The sequence below is a fragment of the Schistocerca cancellata genome, chromosome 7 (genome assembly GCF_023864275.1).
Source record: "Schistocerca cancellata isolate TAMUIC-IGC-003103 chromosome 7, iqSchCanc2.1, whole genome shotgun sequence".
Lineage (NCBI taxonomy): Eukaryota > Metazoa > Arthropoda > Insecta > Orthoptera > Acrididae > Schistocerca > Schistocerca cancellata.
Window position 1 is genome coordinate 282,696,899 of NC_064632.1, and position 17,713 is coordinate 282,714,611.

Genomic DNA, 17,713 nt, shown 5'->3' on the forward strand with positions numbered 1-17,713 from the left:
GCTACGGGATAAACGCACAAGAAAAGGAAGAAGAAGAATACAAAAGGGTGTGTTGACTCTGAATTCCATTCTGCGTCCCGTGTGTCCTGTGACAGATGACTGTGGAATCTGCAGCTGGTCGAGTGCCGCAGCAGAGGATGTCAGCTGAGGCCCTGGAGGCGTGCGGCTCCCCACAACAGGGGGCGACGCTGCTCTGGCGGCGCGCGCACCTCGTGGAGGAGCTGACACCGACGCCGACGCCGACGCCGACGCCGGCTGCGACGTCAGTGGGCGTCGCGACGCCAGCGCGGTAGGACCTGCCAAGCCTCCGCTGCAAGCGTCCGCTCGCCGGGAGCTGTCGCGTGCTTTCGTGTCCGAGGTAAGGGAGGCCAACACTGCGGCTGCATCGACAATCCACGGTCTCGCGCATGCATTTCGCTTATTATAATTATATCCTGCGCACCGTGACAGTCTCCGACTTGTTGAAAAGGCACATGGATACCTCCCATAAGTCGGCGATCATTATTAACTTTACGAATAACGCCGCATTTATTCCTTAATGGTTTCTTTATTTAAGCTCATCTACTCGTATCTGTTCGTAGCAGCTATTAATTACTCCCCTCTGCCACAGTATGCTTTTTCAAAGGCTGTAATTTTTCGAAGACTAAAAGTCCATGTTCATGCATTTCTGCCGCGGCCCACGTAATTGGAGTCTGCTCGCCCATCACATTCCATGTGGCTATAGTTGTTCAGGGTTAACTATCTGAAAATAGAGAATTAATCTTTCGAAACGGACAGTAATGAAGACCATTTAACTCTAAACTCCGCCCGAACAGGCCTTGGAAGGTACAAGGGTACCGACCGGCCGCCGTTTCATCCTCAGCCCACAGGCGTCACTCGATGCGGATATGGAGGGACATGTGGTCTTCACACCGCTCTCCCAGCTTTGTGTCAGTTACCGAGACCGGAGACGCTACTTCTCAGTCAAGTAGCTCCTCAGTTTGCCTCACGAGGGCTGACTGCATCCCGCTTGTCAACAGCGATCGGCAGACCGGATGGTTACCCATTTAAGTGCTAGCTCAGCCCAACAGTAACTAACTTCGGTGATCTGACGGGAACCAGCGTTACCACTGCGGCAAGGCTGTTGGCATTAAAGATCATTGCTAAAAATTGTAATAGTCTTGATCGCGGTGCAGTCGAATAGCAATTATATAATTTGTTTTGGTTGATCATCAGCCACCGTCAGATCATACTGAAAATGGTTGTTGGTCAACAAAGCCAGTTATATAGTGAAACGAAATGATCGTATTTCAATGATTTTCGGGGATCCCCACCTGAGGAAGTCCGGCCGGCGAGTTACAAATTTTTTCGGGTGAAGCCACCCTGGACGACTTCCACGTCGGCGATAATGAGGACAGCACAACATCCTTTCTCCAAGCGGAGAAAATCTCCCAGCCGGCCGAGAATCGAACTCGGCCCGTTGCATGGCAGTCAGACACGTCAACTACTCTCCTTAGGGGGTGGACAGTTATATACTTACTACTGGATTGAACTTCAATCGAGACTATAAAATTATTAACAAAAATATGTTAGTCGCTGTTGTCTCCTTCACAAGACTACGTCGGGTTTTGCAAAGGTCACTGTTGAAAAGAGGAATTCACTTACAGATATATTTTTAAATATTTCATCATTTAACGTGTTATCAGATCCTTTCCGCCGCGTCGTCTGGAGATTGTGAAAAGACCTCATCTATCTTTTTCTCCAATTTCCTTTCTCTAAGCTGTGATCGTCTCCCGAATAATTGTCCGGATCTTCTTAGTTTGTGATTATTAATCAATTCTGTGGCTTGTTTCCGCCTCAGATGTCGAATGCGTAGTCTAAGATTTCTTGGAGTTGGCTCCATTTATACAGTACCTCTCCAACATCGACTGCAGATACATCACTTACTTTCTGAACTATCTATTCCTGCTCACCTTTAACTTTGTAGAACTGGAATTTATTTTCTCTGGCACACATTTCTGTTAATCGGATAACTGTTCTGCCGGCCGAGCGGTTCTAGCCGCTTCAGTCCGGAACCACGCGGCTGCTATGGTCGCAGGTTCGAATCCCGCATCGGGCATGGGTGTGTGATGTCCTTACGTTAGTTGGGTTTACTTAGTTCTAAGTCTAGGCGACTGATGACCTCAGATGTTAAGTTCCATAGTGCTTAGAGCAATTTGAAACATTTTGATAACAGTTTAACCTACACTGATAATATCTGATTTATCTGTTCGATCCAGTCTCTAAACTGCCTAGTTACGGCCGTCGTAAATTAACGAAATCAAAATCGGTGGTACTAAAATTAATATTTTCTAGTCGTAACCCGCCTAAAGTGCTTCTCGTCAAAACCGGTTCTGATAACCGGCTACGACCAGTCCGCGGTATTAAAACAATCTTGCGGCCAACAGTGCATGTGAGCGGTAACCCACACTACACAGTCCCAAATGACATACACTAATTAAAAAAAAATAGAACAATTTTTTCTAACCTCCAGGGTAAAGAAATAAATAATAAAGCCACGAACTATTGTTGGACTTGCGTAATTTCCAACGGTGTACGTCGGGATTTTATTTTTCCTGTATAGTACACAGCTTATCTATTCTGCTACTTTTTCCTTTCTTGTACGATTTCAGATTTGACATTTAGTAAATATTTGACAGAGAAAAATACGTACAACCTTTTTAGAAACATCACACGAAATTGTAACTAGCACATTAGTACATCATGAACCAAAAGACTGCATGGAATCTGTCATTCTACGGCCGTCATTATTCAGATCGATTTCTAGCTAAAAAAGAGATATGATACTATTAACTTCTAACGTTTATACAAACTGTGGGTTCTCTGTATTAATGTGATATTTAAATAGCATGTATAACGCTGATTTAAAACTTTCACATTATAAAAAAATTATATTGTGGTATTTCTTTTTACACCGTTAATTCAATACAGTAGTTCTAGCTACTACTGGTCCGCTTGCAAAGACGACAGTAAATAATGGTTTCTTTACTCTTTGCGAGCTACTTCTGAATTTCGGTGAAAATTGAACAACGGTTCCCCAGCGATCATGGAATTAGAATACTATCAAAAATATTAACACATAATTAACGTGGCCGTCGCAACCCATTGCAAGAAAATTACCGCGAACTAAAAGGATATGTTTCTGCCCACTCGACGGCTGTGTGAATAAGAGCGATGTCGCAACATTTCGATTACTGCCATCATTAGGAGCTTGATTTAGTACTTCCGAAATTCTGTTCACTGTGTAAATGCGTTAAATCACATGCCCGTAACTTGCTTCAGCATGGGATTTGCTTTGTGTTGACAATAGAATGGGATTTGAAAATTCTAAATGGTGTTAGCATTAAAATAGTACATGAACTAATGGCAACAAATCACCTTGCCAAAATATCGCCGACCATCTGCGTACCTGAGTGAACTCAGTATCATCATATGCCGGGAAAGCATACGATTACGCAAGTGATAAAGAAATGATCATTAAACGAATTAGTGGCAGTATTCATAAAATCTCTAACGTAACGCAAATTGTGTTATCTCTATCTCGAATCTCTCCTAAGAGTTTATTCATAGCTATGCCAACGTCGGAAACAACTAACGTGTATGTCACAGGACGTCCACCATCCTCCAGTAACGTAATAAAGCGAAATTGATTTTGCGTTTATACCGTATACTACGACTGAAGGGAAAAATGATTTAATCATGTAATCTGATATTTTCATATTTATTTGCAGCTCATTATTGTACCAAATGTAAGCAAAAATTGTCACTTGTTGGAGCCACACATGTGTCGTGACGATTGCACGCAGTCGAATGTTTTGGAATGGACGCTGGTGCGAAATGTCCAGGGGATCATCATTAATCGCAGTGACTTCAGTGTAATTATTATCTTTGAACAAAAGTGTTATTTTTGTTCGTCTCGATGTGTATTTCCTTCGGTTAACTTCTGTACTGCACTGTACTGCGCTGTAGCAGTTCTTTCTATATTTGGTTAAAGTTTCATCGGGCTATGTTACCTGGCAGTGGTACTTCATGCGAAAGCTGTTCTCTTCCTTAATATTTGCAAACCAGCGTATATGTGAAATTTCTGACTGCATGAATATCTTACGATTAAAATGGAAGGTCAGCACTTACTCATTGCACGGTTAAGTTCTGCGCCATTGAAAGGTACTGTACTGATATGTGGACGATGACATAATATTTTATCAACATCCGTACTTAAAAAAAAAGTATTCAGACTTATTGCCGTTGCTGTCGTACGTAAACTGAAGTAGGAAAGCTCCCCAGCTGCTAAAACTCACATTCTTTTCAAATTTAACGTCTAATCTAGATATTTATTTGGGCTATAAGCTTAGGCCCTAAAACTGGTAGGCATGTAAGTAAGCTGTTCCCAGCCGAAGGCTTGGAACCGAGCTGTTCAGCATTGTTTATGTTAAAAAATCACTACCAGATATGGAAAAGGCGATAAATGATTGGGGATCTTAAGGATCGACCAGAACTGACCTCCAGATCACTGCAGTTGTCCTCTATTATTCAATTAACCACTGAGCCACACGAAAACAGACTTAAAAAGAGAGAGAAACTCTTAAAATTAGTGATAATCCCCATTGCTCTACAATTTAAAATTTAACGCACTGTGTACACTACCAGAATCATAGCATTTCTACACTCTAAGAGGGGAGAGAGGGGAGGGCGGCAGGGGGAGGGGGAGGGGGAGGGGGGGAGAGGAGGGAATACGACGCACCACGAGAAAGCTACGCAAACTGGTCACAAATTGATATGGATGAATATGTGGCGCTGCAGCGCAATTTCGCCGCGCAGCTGGCAAGGACAATAAACTGGACACACCGGGGCATATAGTCTTTGCGCATTTCATTCCGTGTACTTGGCTGGACAGTAACTACGCCTCGCAGAGAGGTGCGTGAACAATATACGCAGAAGTCAGCATTTTGAACAGAACGTGTAGCTGGGCTCAAAGAAGCCGATTGGAGTAATCGGCGAATCGCTAGACCTTTGAATGGAAGTGATGCTACTCTTCGACGATGTTGGCAGGAATGGGTGAACCGTGACCAAACACAGTCAAGAAGGAAGCGGTTTACCGAGAGACGACAGTACGTGATGACCGATCAATCAGAGAGGCACTTAGAACCGTGGATTAATCATTACCATCGATCTGACGTGCAACTGGTGCTTCATTGACCACCAGGACCATCAACAGGCGGCTCACGGAAAGGGGGCTAAGCTCACAACGCCCATTACGCTGACTACAATTGACCTCTGTAAACCAACAGGCCCGTTCGCAGTGGTGTCGGGGACATTCGGCCAGGTCTCCCTTTGACTGGAACAGAATTGTCTTCAGAGATAAGTTCCGCTTCGAATTGAGCCCCAATGACCAATGGAGTCCTGTCTGAGGACGCACCGGACAGCTGTGGGATACCATCCTAACTCTTGCCCGCCATGCGGCCCGACAACCAAGAGTGATGGTCAGGGGTGCTATTTCATTTTATAGGACACCTTTTGTTGTCATCTGCGGCACTCACGGAGCACAGCGGTACGTCGACGATATTCTATGCTCCGCTTTGTTGCCGTTGAAGGCCACCCACCCTACGTTGGCCAGCCAGGTCGTCAGGTATCTCCCCAATTTAAAAAGTCTGGAGCGTTGTGGGAAGTGTCCTCCAGACGGCTCTGGATCTAACGTGCCAATTGGACATATTTTCGCAGGATATTATTAGGAGGACAACGATCCTATCAGTCAGTGCCTAGCCGAATAACTGCTTTCATAAGCTGCCAGAGATGAACCAAAGCGTTATTGCCTTGTTCGATTTGTGAAGCTCTTTCTCTTGAATAGACCATCAAATTTTTCTTAAATCGTAATAATATGTTTGTCTGTTCATATACCTTACATCTACCTCTGTCGGGTAATTGCTTTAGTCTTTGCAATAGCTCCACATATGTGTGAATTGCCGTCGTGCTGTCAAGCTATTTCAGTCAAACTTCTAAAGGATCTTTGTGAGCCTGTTACATTCCAATTTCCAAGAAACACCTCTTGAATTGCAGCGAACTTCCTTGATCAGTGTCAGTAGAAGCTTTCCTAAGAGAGAATCTCCATTCCTTCCGAACTGACTATGCAAATGTAGACGAGATGTGGCTCAAATTCAAAGATATAGTAGCAACAGCAATCGAGAGCTTTATACCTCATAAATTGGTAAGAGATGGAACTGATCCCCCGTGGTACACAAAACAGGTCCGAACGCTGTTGCAGAGGCAACGGAAAAAGCATGCGAAGTTCAGAAGAACGCGATATCCCGAAGACTGGCTAAAATTCACAGACGCGCGAAATTTGGCACGGACTTCAATGCGAGATGCCTTTAATAGGTTCCACAACGAAACATTGTCTCGGAATTTGGTAGAAAATCCGAAGAAATTCTGGTCGTATGTAAAGTACTTAAGCGGCAAGACGCAGTCAATACCTTCGCTGCGCAGTGCCGATGGTACTGTTATCGAAGATTGTGCCGCTAAAGCGGAGTTATTGAACGCAGTTTTCCGAAATTCCTTCACCAGGGAAGACGAATGGAATATTCCAGAATATGAAACACGAACAGCTGCTAGCATGAGTTTCTTAGAAGTAGATACCTTAGGGGTTGCGAAGCAACTCAAATCGCTTGATACGGGCAAGTCTTCAGGTCCAGATTGTATACCGATTAGGTTCCTTTCAGATTACGCTGATACAATAGCTCCCTACTTAGCAATCATATACAACCGCTCGCTCACCTATAGATCTGTACCTACAGATTGGAAAATTGCGCAGGTCGCACCAGTGTTTAAGAAGGGTAGTAGGAGTAATCCATCGAACTACAGACCTATATCATTGACGTCTGTTTGCAGTAGGGTTTTGGAGCATATACTGTATTCAAACAAAATGAATCACCTCGAGGGGAACGATCTATTGATATGTAATCAGCATCGTTTCAGGAAACATCGTTCTTGTGCAACGCAGCTAGCTCTTTATTCGCACGAAGTAATGGCCGTTATCGACAGGGGATCTCAAGTTGATTCCGTATTTCTAGATTTCCGGAAAGCTTTTGACACCGTTCCTCACAAGCGACTTCTAATCAAGCTGCGGGCCTATGGGATATCGTCTCAGTTGTGCGACTGGATTCGTGATTTCCTGTCAGGAAGGTCGCAGTTCGTAGTAATAGACGGCAAATCATCGAGTAAAACTGAAGTGATATCAGGTGTTCCCCAGGGAAGCGTCCTGGGACCTCTGCTGTTCCTGATCTATATAAATGACCTGGGTGACAATCTGAGCAGTTTCCTTAGGTTGTTCGCAGATGATGCTGAAATTTACCGTCTAGTAAGGTCATCCGAAGACCAGTATCAGTCGCAAAGCGATTTAGAAAAGATTGCTGTATGGTGTGGCAGGTAGCAGTTGACGCTAAATAACGAAAAGTGTGAGGTGATCCACATGAGTTCCAAAAGAAATCCGTTGGAATTCGATTACTCGATAAATAGTACAATTCTCAAGGCTGTCAATTCAACTAAGTGCCTGGGTGTAAAAATTACGAACAACTTCAGTTGGAAAGACCACATAGATAATGTTGTGGGGAAGGCGAGCCAAAGGTTGCGTTTCATTGGCAGGACACTTAGAAGATGCACCAAGTCCACTAAAGAGACGGCTTACACTACACTCGTTCGTCCTCTGTTAGAATATTGCTGCGCGGTGTGAGATCCTTACCAGGTGGGATTGACCGAGGACATCGAAAGGGGGCAGAAACGGGCAGAACGTTTTGTATTATCGCGTAATAGGGGAGAGAGTGTGGCAGATATGATACGCGAGTTGGGATGGAAGTCATTAAAGCAAAGACGTTTTTCGTCGCGGCGAGATCTATTAACGAAATTTCAGTCACCAACTTTCTCTTCCGAATGCGAAAATGTTTTGTTGAGCCCAACCTACATAGGTAGGAATGATCATCTAAATAAAATAAGAGAAATCAAAGCTCGAACAGAAAGGTTTAGGTTTTCGTTTTTCCCACGCGCTGTTCGGGAGTGGAATGGTAGGGAGATAGTATGATTGTGGTTCGATGAAGTCTCTGCCAAGCACTTAAATGTGAATTGCAGAGTAATCATGTAGATGTAGATATAGATCACTATTTGCTTGCTCATCAGCATATTCATAAAAGGGATAAGATGAAACTGGTCTCAGAATGTCCGTCTCACTCGGGAAACGATGAGGGGTCATTGTAGACGGAACACAAGCTGCGATTGGGAAAGGAGTAAGGGAGGAGGGGGGGGGGGTGGCGCGGATAGGTCGCCTTCTTACAAACGAACCATCGTGGCATTTGCCTTAAGCAATTTCGGGAAATCGCAGAAAATTTAAATCTTGCTACTGCCACAATCCGTTTGATGCATTGCCCAGAAAATGAAATATCATTGTTAGAGCGCAAAGGTTTTCTTTGGGAAATCTTACAAAGATTTTATTCCGTTGTTGGCATTGCGGCCTCTTCATCTCTGCATGACTGCTGTGACTTACATCCATTTGAACCTGCTTGTTATAGTCAGTCCTTGGTTCCCTCTAAAATTTGTACCCGCCACACTTACCCCAAATGCTAAATCAACGAAGCGTTGATGCCTGAGTAGGTGTACTCTAAATTCGTCTACTGACAAGATTTAACAGGCAGAACAAAAATTGACCGTCAGTGCCGGTGTTAAAGTCCGGTACAGCGGTGAAGTGCAACATGTCAATATTTCTGTTGATCTTAGGAACATGTAGATGGGGAAATAGTACTTAAAAATTACAGGAAACTGATCAGATCAGTATTACAAATCTGTTCTAAGAAGGCACAAAATATTCTCTGTAAACAGAATCTGCTGGTGTTATCTATAGATACAGTGCGTGTTAACTAAATAGGCGATAGAAGTTAAGGGGCGGCGATATGCACATATACATATAGGGGTAGTATCGCGTACACAAGGTATAAAAGCACAGTAGTGGAGCTGTCATTTATACTCAGGTGATTCATGTAAAAAGGTTTCCGGCATGATTACGGCCGCACGATGGGAATTAACAGACGTTGAACGCGGAATAATAGTTGGAGCTAGTCGCATGGACATACCAATTGGGAAATCGTTAGGGGATTCGATATTCACAGCTCCACAATATAAGAGCGTGCCGAGAATACCAGATTTCAGAAATTACCTCTCACCACCGACAACGCAGTGGCCGACGACCTTCGCTTGACGACCGAGAGCAGCGGCGTTTGCACAGAGGTGTCGGCGCGGAAAGATATGCAACACTGCGTGTAATAACCGCAGAAATCAATGTGGGACCTACGATGAACCTATTTGCTAGGAGGACAGTGCGGAAAAATTTGGCGTTAATGGACTATTGCAGATGACGACCGACGCGAGTGCCATTGCTGATAACACGTCATCGCCTGCAGCGCCTCTCCTGGGGTCGTGACCATATCAGTTGGAGCCTAGACGATCTGGAAACCGTTGTCTCATCAAAATGGTTCAAATGGTTTTAAGCACTATGGGACTTAACATGTGAGGTCATCAGTCCCCCAGACTTAGAACTACTTAAACCTAACTAACCTACGGACATCACACACATCCGTGCCCGAGGCAGGACTCGAACCTGCGACCGTAGCAGCAGTACGGTTCCGGACTAAAGCGCCTAGAACCGCTCGGCCACAGCGGCCGGCGCTGTTTCGTCAGATGAGTCTCTAATTCAGTTGGTAAGAGCTGATGGTAGGATTCAAGTGCGTCGCATATCGCACCAAGTCATTGACGCAAGTTGTCAACAAGGCACTGTGCAAGCTCGTGGTGGCTCCACAATGGTGTGGGCTGTGCTTACCTGGAAAGGATTGGGTCCTCTGATCCAGATGAACCGATCATTGACCATTTGCAGACGTTCATGGACTTCGTGTTCCCAAATAGCGATAGAATTTTTATGGATGACATTGCGCCATATCACCGGGCCGCAATTGTTTTGCGATTGATTTGAAGAACATTCTGGACAATTTGAGCGGATGATTTGGGCACACAGATCGCCCGACATGAGTTCCATCGAACGTTTATGGGACATAATCGAGAGATCAGTTCGTGCACGAAATCATGCACCGGCAACACTTAAGCAATTATGGACCGCTGTAGAGGCTGGGATCAATATTTCTGCAGGGGATTCCAACAACGTGCCATATTAAAGTGCTTCACTACACCGGGCAAAAGGGCGTCCGACACGATTACCGGGTAAAAGGAGGTCCTATACGATTGTGGGAGGTATCACATGACTTTTTTCACCTCAGTGTATAAGTTCGTAAACGGTCACTGCACCTGAATAAACAACGTGCAGGCTTTATATGTAAATTGTCTCACGTTCGAAACCTGTAAATTGTTTTCGCCATAACACACATATTCTTATGATTCAAAAATTTGTTGGCTATAAAGCCGTGCATTGTACTACATGAAAAAACATAGTTCTGCAAGCACATCATTCTCTCTATAATGGTGTACATGAACAAGGTCAAAACTTGCACCATATCGCTTTCCACTGGAGCCACATTATTCATGCGCCATTCGTCATCGTCAACAGGCTATTCATGACGCGTCATTGCTATTGTGGAACAATGGAATTCGACTGCGTCTGAGACCGGGGTACGGTATGGTGACCCTGAGCGCACTGCTCGACGATGAATGAAACCGTATCGAGGTACTAGAGAATCCAGTAGGCGTGTGGTCTATTAGACACTGACATGTAACACCTGTGCGGGACAATGAACCTGTTAGCACCTCACGGTGAAATCCTTTTTTAAACGCGGTGCGCTTCCCGGATCGGTGGATACGCCTCGGTGCCGGCTTCGGGAGGCCAGGTTGGGCTAATTTATACCAGCAGTTAGAGAAAAAGGCGAAGAAGATAAATCCCACAAAGAGTACAGGTGCTTTACTGAAGTAGTTGGAGAACAGAAGACGATTAGGATTTCAAGTAACAGCAACTTCGTGAAACACTAGAGCATTTGGACCCCAAAAGACGCTAGGAGAAAATGGAGTTCGTAGTACAATTCCGTTTTAGAGTATTCAATACGTTCCTTCAGATGGTTACAACTATAATCGTTGCTTTCAAACCGGATGCTTCTCAAATCTATGAAAGAGAGTTAAAATAATAGCGATAGTCAAGCCTAGAAAAGAACGCACCATAGAAAATACCAAGGTCTGCCCAATTTCTTCTATACACAGAACCGAAGATTCTAGAAAAACGTTAAATAAGTCGAATAATATATTTCTTATACTTTATAGATCTTCTACATAAAAATCAATACAGGTTAACGCCACATACAGGCACAACTGATTAGTTAATAGCAATCAAAAAATTTTCAGGTGGCCGTCTCACAGTCAAAATATGTGTCATCGTGGTGAGTCTTGATACACAAGGGGCCCTGGACGCGAACTGATGACATATTTGAGAAAATGTACAGCAACCAGTCACTAATAATCAATTTATTGCAGACAGAGTTAATCACTTTGTAGCTATCATCAGTGCTAAAAATAGATAAGAATACATTTCAATAAGACACATGCAGTAATGAAAACATAATATAGTTCTATCAACGTTGTACCAGAGTAGGTGATAAAGTAACGCACTGGTAAGATGCAAGCCAAATCATCGTTATCGTTAGCCTATACAAATAGCCCTGCTACACTACCCACTTCAGTATTTCAGTGCAAACTGAGGTCGCTTTTTACCATTATTACAGAGCTATCGTTTTTAAACAGCAATATGTACAAACTAGTGTTACTTCACACAGTAAACACCGGCAGCTAGATCGGCAAATGGATTAGCGACCACCTTTGGAATAATACATATCTCAACTACTTTTAGAAGTTTTTATCTATTGTCTTTAATGTTTTTCAAATATGAGCCAACATTATATGGGCAAGGCCAGTAAAATCTGTAATCTAACCCACGTATGTATAGAGGGCTCTACACCCCATTATGATGTACATCGAGGTCAGCTGTCTAATAATTGTAAACAGCACCTCTTAGTGTGAACTGAAACATTGGCATGGATAGTCTAGTAGGGGCTATTTGTGTAGGAAAGCGATAACGATGATTTGACCAGCATCTTACCGGTTTGTTACTTTATCAGCTACTCTGGTTCAAAGGTTACACAACTATATTAAGTTTTGATTCGTGCATGCGTCTTACTGTAATCTATGTTTATATGTTTTTAACACAGATGATAGCTGGACAGTGACTGGAATCCAGGTCTGCAGTCATCAGATTATTAGCAACTGGCTGCTCAACTTAAAAAAATAACACAGTCGCTGAGCACACCAATTCTGTATGGAACAGAACGTGGTAAATGACATAGTGTTTTTGAAGCGTTGTATGAACCTGAATGTCCTCGGAATCTGTAAAAGTTGACATGGAGCTACTTTAGCCACATACCGCATTGTTCACTGTCAACAAGCATCGAATAGAGTGAACAGCAACGTAAGGATGACCACAAGGATCTTGTTGCTGTCCAGGCGTATTGAATATATTATATAATTCGTTACTTAGATCTCCCCACTCAAAGCACTCTCTCATAATTGCTTCTGCCGACGATCTGATTCTGCTAAGTAAAGGGAAAAGCGCTCTTGAAACTGAGAACATCTGCAACACAGCCATGCAACAATTCGCAACTTGCGCCGATAGGCCGGCCGGTGTGGCCGTGCGGCTCTAGGCGCTTCAGTCTGGAACCGCGTGACCACTACGGTCGCAGGTTCGAATCCTGCCTCGGGCATGGATGTGTGTGGTGTCTTTAGGTTAGTTAGGTTTAAGTAGTTCTAAGTTCTAGGGGACTGATGACCACAGATGTTAAGTCCCATAGTGCTCAGAGCCATTTGAACCATTTTTTTTTTGAGCCGATAACAACAAACTTCGATTCAACGAATAGAAATCAAAAGCTATGCTCATCACCAGGAAAAGGCAATGTGCATAATCAAAAATTATCATTTACCTTAGGAACAAAGAACTTCAACAGGTGGATCGTCTAACATGCCTAGATGTCGTAATCGACAGCAATTTTACATTTAAAACGCATTCAACACACTACAGATAGATATGCGTCTTTAATTAACGCTCTCTCGTGATCAGCTAAACTCAAATGGGGCCTGCGCACTGAGAATTACGAACTATTTATAAAAGAGCGATGTTACCTATACTATCGTACGCTCCACAGGTATGGGTAGCAGCAGTAGAGCGAGAATACAACTACATCAGAATTAACAGAGCACAACGATTAATTCATTTTAAAGATAGTGCTTACATGAAGACATCCAATGAAGAACTGTATGATTTAGCAGGTCTCACGTCCGTAACTATTAAGATTAGAGAAATAGCCAAATGCTATGACATCGTCTACTCGAAAGATCCAAACAGACTACAGACCTCGCCCTAGAGAACGAAAGCTCACCGCACCCAGCAAACTTTTCCAGAGTAATTGAAAAGGAAGAAAATATGTACTACTCTCTTGAAGTATACACGGATGCAATCAAGTCAGACGACGGAGCACCCTCAAGAGTACCAATATATATCAGCCAGAAGCTTACTCATCAATTACAGCTCAGACGGGATGATGAATTCTCGAACAACCAAGGAAAATAATTTGCCGTTCTAAATGCGATTGAGTCGATAGTCAATCAACGAATATTGACAGTGTTGCGGTAATCCACATCTACAGCAGGATGACATTCGATTAGTTGCGAAATCCGATCGGAACTTAGAAGATTACAGAAGCATAACTCGCAGGCAGAGATCGGATGGGATCGCACTCACACACGGATATGGCGATAAACCAGCTGATAATCCAGCTAAGAAAGCAGCTCGAACACGGAAAACAGTCGGTTTCGGTAAACGGTCTATTAGTGCAATAAGAAAAAAACCAGGAGATTTCAGAAATAAACAGGAGACTGAATGGCAACAAATAAAACACGGGGTAAACACGAAACCGTTCTTTTCTACGAACCACCATCGTCTAACGATTAAGCTACTACTGTCGCCCAATTTTACAGGCCATGGAAAACTGAAAGTCTGTTATAAACGTTTCAGAATAACTGAAGATGCATTATGCACGTGTTATGGAGGAGACCGAACTGCTGACTACCTGGTTACGACTGCTGTATTTTAGCGACAGGGAAAGGCGCTTTCAAGAAGAGTATAAGTGGAAACGGAGGACGAAAGCCCAAATTCGCAACAGATTTTTATAGCTTTTGTAATTCGATGAGATTCTCAGTTCTATGAGAATACTTAGTGTCGACTGTAACTTCACGCATGGCTTGAAACACCTGGATTGTGCTAGAAATTTAACAGATATCTATTCCTAAATCATTCAGTCATTGACTCAGATTTGTAGTGGTCCGGGGACGACAGGTCACTGTGATGTACAAGCCGAGGCGCGACAGGGCGCGACAGGGGACGGTGTTGACTGGTGATGGCTAGGAAGACACAGCTGGATGGTAAAACACTGTTATTCAATTTGCGCTACAACACTGGTAGAACAGTGATGCTGCGGGCACGCCCAGGAGAGCCCACCGACGGCATTGCTGGCTGCAGGGCCGGTGTTAGAGGTGGAGGGGAGGGGGGTGAACTAAGCGAGGTAAAAGTACCACGGGGTTTTAAACCTGAACCCTCGATTTTGGACAAAACGTCTGAGTGCTAGAAGCCATCATTGAATCAGCGGGATTGTTTTGAAAAAAAAAAAATGTTTCTTTTTGGCCGGCACCGGTGGCCGAGCGGTTCTAGGCGCTACAGTCTGGAACCGCGCGACTGCTACGGTCGCAGGTTCGGATCCTGCCTCGGGCATGGATGTGTGTGATGGCCTTAGGTTAGTTAGGTTTAAGTAGTTCTAAGTTCTAGGGGACTGATGACCTCAGAAATTAAGTCCCATAGTGCTCAGAGCCATTTTAACCATTTCACTACATAACCCTACTAAAAATCTTCCTACAGCCCAGCTAACCAAAGCCAATAGACGCTATCACAGCTGATGGGAAAAAATGAGTCACAATTACACTTCGAGATTGCCACGAAAAAAACCAGCACTCGTATTGAACGGGTCATAATGCATGACATGTACTGGGGAAAGCCTTCGTCCTAGAGGACTGCAGCTGAATGTGCGTTCTCCTCCATGTAAATCATAAACTGCAGGATGGAGCTACTCAGCCGACAGCCGACACCCGTGCTGGCCGCCGTCTGCATTGATGCAATCACACTTCGCCAACACAAAAGCAGGTATAGTTAACTAGGAGATAAAAGGCGACTTTCCCCAAATGCATCTAGGTCTTCTAAAGTGGACTAGGAGGCGCTGCTGTCACAGGTTAGACAGGTTCTCAACGCCTGGGATGAACAACACCTTTGTTTAACGCACGGGCAGGGGCAGCGTTCTCGTACAGAACTCACCCGCCGTTCTGCGCTGAACATCAACTCGACTCATAAAGCAAGTATTAAAAAAAATTCCCGACGGTAATAAATCTCCTCTTTCCACGAAAATAGACAAAGTCAATTTTCGTTTAATTTTATGAGCAAAATTGGTATAGTTTTCTACATTGGACTGCACTCGCATCTCATTTTTTTTTGTAACGTCCAGCGAAGTGTTCGGCAGAGAGAAACTTATCCCGTCTGCAAAGACCTTCACGTGGAAACTCGAAAAAAAAAAAAAGAGCAAACTGATGTTTCCGCTCACCAATACTGATGTCAGTGATATAACAGATTCCAAATCACCCGTATAATTTACAAACTCAAATAAGGTGTTTCTCATGCCTAGAGAACCAGCTAGATGCACACACCACAATCGATGTTCTCTCAACTAAATAAAGGCCCGAAATGTGAAGAAGCAGTCAACTGTACAATTTACATGGGAGGGAATAATGGCCCAGCGCAAACAAACATCCATATTGAGTCTTCTAAAATTTCCACTTCACCATGAAAGCTGTCCAACACATACACGTATTAGTTCGCTATTCGGCCGTCTAGAGGACTACACGGTTAAGTCAACTATATTCCTGCATTGCAACAAACTTCTCCATTCGGACGGCTCAGTATTCCACATCAAATCCATACCTTTCTTATGATTGGACATAATTATTTCCTCTACACATATCGGAACACAAACATATACTTTATAAAACTGTTGCTGAAGGCGAACCTATCACACATCCCCTACTACTAAGTGTAATACTTCGTCAATACTGATTGCCGGCGGTACGAAATAATACTGACCGAAAATCAATGATGGGTGGTCATGTCTCATAAGTTTTCTTGCGTGTGGTACCACTGTGTCCTAGAAAGAGAGGTGTAATCGTCTTACAAACAGCGAGATGTTAAAAAACAGAACAATATTACCATCACAAGCGGCCTTGCTTCTACAGCTACACACAAGTAAGTATCCCTCTAGAATCAAATCTTTCCATTCAAGCACATACCGGCGTTAGATCCTATGGAGAAGTCCAATGATTACAGACACTAGTGAATCATATTTCTGACACTTTCATATCTCTAAACGAGTCACCTTTCTCGAACTTATCTGCTACAGTAAAATTCCAACCTCGTTTTAGGTAGTCCCTATGCATCCTGCAACTGCCCCCTCAGACTCTGCACTACCATTCCTGCTGCTTCGCACATATGATCATTCCAACGTATGTCGGAACTTAGTAGAAGTCAGAGAAAACTATATCTACCACCTTCTGAATCCTGTGTAGAAACAGGCTAAGCTGTGTTACTGCGACAGGTCTGTGTTTTGACCATACGATGCAAACAGGAACAGGGAAGAGGACGAGGATTTTTGCTACTGCACTGTGGTGCATCCCCAAAGGTACATACAAGTACTACACATCCGCATCCCTCAGGGCCCATTCACATCTATCACCCAAAAACACCATCTTCATTATTCTGTACTATACAGCAGAGAAACATTATGACCTATAAAAGCTCCACTAACTTCATCCGATAGTGAACCTGATAATATTTTTATCGCATCTCTCTCCTCCCATACACTGAAAACAAATACTGCATGTGTGCCAGCATCGAGCACATGTGACGGTCCTATTAAATATACAGGTATTGATCAAGTGCACAGACCAGTTTAAAGTTTCATCACCTGTATTGTAGGGATGGCCGAGGACTCAGCAAGCCCCATTCATTCACGAGACGTGGAATGTAGTGGTCTATTTCTGGTCGGTTGCACATTAAATCGGTAACGGTGCTGTGGGGTGGGTTGGTAAATGACAGTGTGAGGGGGTCTTTCAGTCTCTAATTTTATCCTAAGACCCGTTCAATACGAGTGCTGTTTTTTTTTTTCACGACAATTTTGATGTGTAATTACAACTGTGATGCATTTTTATCCATTAGCTGTGATTGCTTGTATCGGATTCAGTTAGCTGTGCTGTAGGGTGATTTTTAGCAGGCATGTGTAGTGAACTCTGACGTCAAACAAAGATGCTATATGCTTGCAGGTAATGCACTTTTTTTAAACTCCTCTTTGTCCAACACCATCAATTAGTCAGTTGAATGTATTTCCCACCGAAAAGAATAAAGATTGTACCTTACACCACAGCCTTTTCCCCCCTATCTTATAGGTGTAGGGTAGAGTTTGAGTGACCCTGACGCTGGTTTCGAGTGGTATTGCGAGATATTTTTCCC

At 43.6% G+C, this 17,713-nt stretch overlaps 1 protein-coding gene across 1 annotated transcript in view; it reads left to right on the forward strand.

The window, feature by feature from the left end:
* The first annotated feature begins 274 nt into the window (after positions 1–274).
* Positions 275–17,713, forward strand: part of LOC126092734 (cell adhesion molecule 2-like) — a 275,363-nt gene continuing 257,924 nt past the window's right edge. Inside the window, exon 1 of the mRNA XM_049908460.1 lies at positions 275–358. The gene's annotated coding sequence lies outside the window, so the exon portion shown is untranslated. The remainder of the gene's footprint in view (positions 359–17,713) is intronic.